Consider the following 6,000-nt stretch of genomic DNA (forward strand, 5'->3'; position numbering starts at 1 on the left):
CTGACTTACTGAAACCTGGCCCCATATTCTGTGTCGTCAGAGCACAGTATCGAGTAACAGGGGTTTAGGCATTTCCTAAGGAGCTAATAATGCGTCTGAAGCTCCTATTTCTATAACCAGCATCAGTATCCCCTGGGGATTGCTAGAAATGCAAATAAACGTTCCCGCCCCCATCAACTGAATCAAAAAACTTTGGGAGTGGGGCTTCGTCATCTGGTCTACCAAGCTCTCTGGGTGATTCTGATGCATGCTAAAGTCTGGGAGCCACTGCTAGCTAGCATCCATTTGTTCACCATAGTATGAAAAAGAGTGTGTGGTGCTTTAAAGTAAATACACAAAATAATCGATGACAACTAACCTGCATTAATGTCACTCATAACATGCTGCATTTTCCCTAATACGAGACATACTGTGGAAGGAGGCTAAAGGGACAGACTCACATAACAGAGTCCTCTTCTTGCCTCCTGCAAACCTTTTCAGCAGTCTGTTTGCTATAAAGATGAGCTATTTTAAAGGTAACTCTAACCGCTGACCTGCCCTTGTAAATCAGAGCACGGGAAGTTCATTCCCTTCTATCCACTTACCTGCCTAAGTAGCCTAATCGAAAAAGCAAAGGATCATGAATATTAGCTAATAAATGCATACATTTAAAAAAAAGAAAAAAGAAAAGGATCATTCTCACTGCCCCTGGCTCTCTGTTCCTGGAATTATTAAGCAGAGCCCAGGTGACCACTTAGCCAGGGGTTTTGCAAGAGACTTCAGAACCACTGGACCAGACCGGCGCTGCTCATACCTGAAAGTGCTTCGAATCACCTGGGGGTCTGGGTAAGAAGCAGATTTTGCCAGTAAGGTCACCATCTTAGGAAACAGGGGCAGAAGATCTCCTCTTCTACTCTCCTCTCCGGGCGAGGCTTGAGATGCGGCATTTTTACCAAAAGCTCCCCAGTGATGCTGAGGCTTCTGGTCCTCACACCACACTTTGAGTAGCAAGAGACCAATGATCCGTCAGCCCTGAGATTCTGAAGCTAAGGCGGCACTGAGCTAGCCTCTCTCTTTGGTGCACTCCTTTGCCGATTCCTCCCCTAGAATCGTCCCCAGGGCCAATCCTGCTCTGCAGGGAAGTCTGCTTGTTCTCCTTTTAGGGCAGCAACAACAGTAAACACCACGAGCAAAAGTCTCTGCTGAGTGAAGGAAAAACTATTCACATACCGGACCTTAACACAGGTGCACATAACCAGATGCTTCATGGTCACCATCATTGTGGGAGGGAAGAATTCCTGGCATCACTGCGTCGTTTAGCCTCTGGAAAGACCCATCTTGAGTAGTATGAGCAGACAGAAAGCTGACAATGCCATTCTTGTTCCAAAAGATCCTCTATTCGAACTGCCCAAGACATTGACATTAAGAGCAGACAATCTTGGGGCAGTGTCCTCACTGTTCACCTTTTTTTTTAAGGACCTCATTCCTGCTAGATTGATGAGGTAGATCTCTGCTAGTAAAAGCCAACACATAAATTCTGCGAAATCTCTTTGAAGGCAGTAGAAGACCTCTCTCTCTCTCTCTCTCTGTCTCTGTCTCTCTCCCTCTGTCTCTCTCTCCCCAAACCCTCTTAGCAACACTCTTCTGGAGTTGAGTCTTCTGAGGGTCCCTGTGCCTGTCCCCTCAACCAGTTTTGGTCATGAGATCCCACGTCAGACCACCTGAGTTGGCCTTTGCCTCCTTCCGTGGCCTGGGAGCGCTACACACTCCCTCCTTGGTGTCCCAACGCCAAGCACTCTGTAAATCCAACTGGATGCTCGTCTGCCATGGATTGCTCATCGCCCCTGTCCCTACTAGAGCTCTCAGAGGGGAAGAGAGTGTTTTATGTGCTTTTATATGACCAGCCCCTTGCGTGGTGCCTGGTACATGTGTATCTGAATAAGTGTTTTGAATGTGGGAGTAGAGTCAAAGAGTTCACTTGAGTTAGACAAAAATTTCTTAGATATGACCCCAAAAACACAATTCAAAAAAGAAAAAAATTGTTGACAAATTGGACTTTATCAAAGTTACACCTTGCTCTTCAAAAGTCACCGTTAAGGGACTTCCCTGGTGGCGCAGTAGTTAAGAGTCTGCCTGCCAATTCAGGGAACACGGGTTCAAGCCCTGGACCGGGAAGAACCCACATGCCACGAAGCAACTAAGCCCGTGTGCCACAATTACTGAGCCTGCGCTCTAGAGCAGGCGCGCCACAACTACTGAAGCCCACGCGCCTAGAGCCCGTGCTCCACAACAAGAGAAGCCACTGCAATGAGAAGCCCGCGCACCGCAACGAAGAGTAGCCCCCATTCGCTGCAACTAGAGAAAGCCCATGCGCCGCAACTACTGAGCCTGCAAGCCACAACTACTGAGCCCACATGCCTAGAGCCCGTGCTCCACAAGAGAAGCCACCACAACGAGAAGCCCGCACACCGCAACGAAGAGTAGCCCCCGCTCGCTGCAACTAGAGAAAGCCCGTGCGTAGCAGCGAAGACCCAGCACAGCCAAAAATAAATTAATTAATTAAAAACAAATGCCACCGTTAAATGAAAAGACAAGCTACAGACTGGGAGAAAACACAACTCTTGCATACAAAATAAATTCACTGCATGCATTGAACATATCGACATTTTTACTTTATCTAAAGCTACCTTAAAAGACAGTTATCTTTCCATTCATAACCAGGTAGTGTTAGTCACTCACACATAAAAGACAGAGATATATTACATGTCTACTGAAATGAAACCATCTTCCAAACGTGTTTTAAAATTATTTCTTCTGTCTGTCATGTTGGCAAAACACTTCTCACTGTTCTGTAATTCATATTCCCTCTTCGCGTTCCTTTTGCAAATCTCTGAAACAGGCAGCCTCTTGGGAGGCATATTAAAGGGCTTTAAAATGAGTTAATAAAATAAATTCCTCATTCCTGGTAAACAGCATTACGCACTGAATCTTTGGTCTCAGAACTTGAGCCTATCGCAATTATAGGCAAAGAGATATTTCTAGACAGTGGGCCTCAGGGCTGCAGGAACAGCCTGCAAAATCATCAAGGAGTGACCAGCCGTGCCAGGAGCAAAACAGCATCAGAGATAGGGCATTACCAGCAAGGATGCTGGTTTTGTCCACCTGAGGATCCTGTCTACTTGGGCGTCAATGCCCAACCTCCACCTTGCCAGTCACATCAGGAATTCTAGATAGAGACCTGGGTTCATTGGTACCAAGTTTCTGAGTGAGTCCGTTCTTATTTTGTATCCCTTACGTAGACTGGTCCCCAGCACAGCTGGCTGGAGAGAGCCACAGAGCAGGGTGTTGAAACAAGTACAGTCAGAACACCTGCCTTGAATCCCACCTTCCTCTCACTTGCTGTCTGACCTTGGGCAATTGGCTTAACCTCGCTGTGCCTCTGTGTGTCCTCACATGTGAAATGGGGATGACGATCCTAGCAGCACCCACTTCAACGGCCGTGCGGAGTAGATGAGTTATCACGGAAAGGGCTTAGAAAAGTACCATACGTGGCACATTAAATATTACCTGTTACTATTTTTGTACTTCACTCTGGATCTACTGAGCTACCAACAGCAGCTCACCCCGAGCGCCTCTGCTTTTATCAGTGCTACCCATCGGGATTCCCCAAAAAGACACCTTCTGAAAGAGTTTCCACCGCTCGTTTCATTTGAGTTTGGAGAGCGTGAAACAAGGTACAACCCCAACACTTATACAGATGAGGGGTCCGAGCCCAGCCAGGTGACGGGCTGCCCAAGCCCCTCACGCCCCAGGGGTGTCTGAACCAGGGCCCACGGCCCAGCATCCTCTGTGGACCATGTTCTCAGCCTCACAGAGCCCCTGAGCGCTCGGTGAAACTTATTTGTGGCGTTGGACTCGACTCAAGGGAAATACTGCCTCAGTTCGGGTTTACTGAGGGCATTTTGATCTGGTTTTGTTCCAGTTCAATAGCTTTAGGATGTGTGTAGGTTTTGTTCTATCTTAGATTACTTTGTGAGGTTCCTTGATTTTGTTTCCTCCTTCTTGTTAAGGAAGTCTCTACTCAGCCCACATGTGCACAAAACAGTGCTATTTGGGTTCAGTCTGGGGACTGGGAAATTAGGACAGTACTTTTGAGGAGAGCCCCGAACACGGGGAAAGCCCTAGAAGTCTGGGTGTTCCGGAGATCCAGCTGTGAGACACCCCTTCTATCTTGCTCAGGCTGGACTCCTGCTTTTCTGTTAGAAAGGGGAAACATGCACGTGACCAGGTGAGAATCTCCTCTTTCCAGAGACGTGTGGAAAAATAGGAGGAACAGCAGCTGTACTGGATTCTAATCCCATCTAACCACTACCTCAAGCAATTCACTGAAGGTCTGAGCCTTTGTTTCCTGGAGAGTTATTTTCCTCAATGCACCACTGCAATGATTCAATGGAGAAAATGTGTAACGATCCTGGCACGTCCGTGTTAGTTCCCTTTTCTCTTTCCTGCCTGCCAAACCCTCCCCTCGACCCATGTACACACTGCCCTGCCAGCATTAAATGTCTGTAATTCTGATTCTATAGAATTGCATGTGGGAAAATCACCCAATGATGACCGCTGAGGGATATAAGACCTTTAGTTTCTAGTCAACTGAATTACCATGTCCCCCTTTCGAGACACACATGGCCCTGGGTCAAGACCTTCACCAAAATGAGGTAGATTACCTTGCAACACAACCTGGGAAGTCGGACATCCTTCCTCTGCCAGCCTCCTAAAGGAGAAGCCTCCCCCAGGACTAGAAATCCGCAAGCTCCTCCACTGCCCCGGCCTCTTCCTCCCAGTAAAATCCTGCAGAGACCATTTGCATCCGCTTGGAGATCAGCAGATGAATACAAACTCTCCAAGGAATTTGAAATCTGCTTTGGGCAATTCAGTTTGGAGCTCTTTCCGTTCCCTTCTCTAACAGCCCCCAATCCAGTTCCCTGCCTGAGAAAAACCCAAGAGAAGATGGAAAACTCCAGTGATGGTCTTCCCCAAGTCCATCCCCCCAGATAGAAAGATTTTCTATTGAAAGGGCAATTTGGGTTTTGGTTTAGCCTACTTAGGTGTAATCAGGGTTTTAGACACTCAAATATAGCTCCCTTGTTGGGGGATGCTTCATTCTCTCCTTCTGCTGCCAGCATTCAACACCATGGTCATCTTCAAATATTGCCCCAGTGCCCATGGTGACATGGCACCTGGCCACGTGCAAAGGAAAGCCACCCTTGAGGACCACTGAGTCCCTTCCCATGAAGGGTGTAGACTGACTCATTCAACATGAATGTAGGAAGAGGTGCAACTTCAGGGACTCCTGCACCTTGTCCTGCCACTTGGCTGAGAAGTTGGCCATGAAGAATACCTGGTTCAATGAAACAACCTAAATATCCATCGATAAATGAATGGATAGATGGGGTGTGTGTGTGCGTGCGCGTGCGTGTATATACACACGTATACATACAATGGAATACTACTCAGCCATAAAAAAAGAATGAAATAATGCCATCTGCAGCAACATGGATGGACCTGGAGATGATCATACTAAACAAAGTAAGTCAGAAAAAGACAGATACCATATGATATCACTTACACGTGGAATCTAAAATATGACACAAATGAACTTATCTACAAAACAGAAACAGACTCACAGACACAGAGAACAACTTGTGGTTGCCAAGGGGGAGGGGGCAGGGGAGGGATGGATTGGGAGTTTGGGATTAGCAGATGCAAACTATTATATAGAGAATGGATAAACAACAAGGTCTTACTGTAGAGCAAAGGGAAGTATATTCAATATCCTGTAATAAACCATACTGGAAAAGAAAAAAACATAAATTTTTTTTTTAAAAAGGGGGAAAAAAAAAAAAGAACACCCAGTTCAGTTCTATGCTTACGTACAAAGGCTTCTTCCATTTCAGACACGTAAGGCGGCTTGACCAGCAGTCGAGCAGGAATTACACCAATGTAAAATAATGATACGGTATC

The sequence above is a fragment of the Neophocaena asiaeorientalis genome, unplaced genomic scaffold (genome assembly GCF_003031525.2).
Source record: "Neophocaena asiaeorientalis asiaeorientalis breed wild unplaced genomic scaffold, Neophocaena_asiaeorientalis_V1.1 scaffold150, whole genome shotgun sequence".
NCBI classification, from domain to species: Eukaryota; Metazoa; Chordata; class Mammalia; order Artiodactyla; family Phocoenidae; genus Neophocaena; species Neophocaena asiaeorientalis.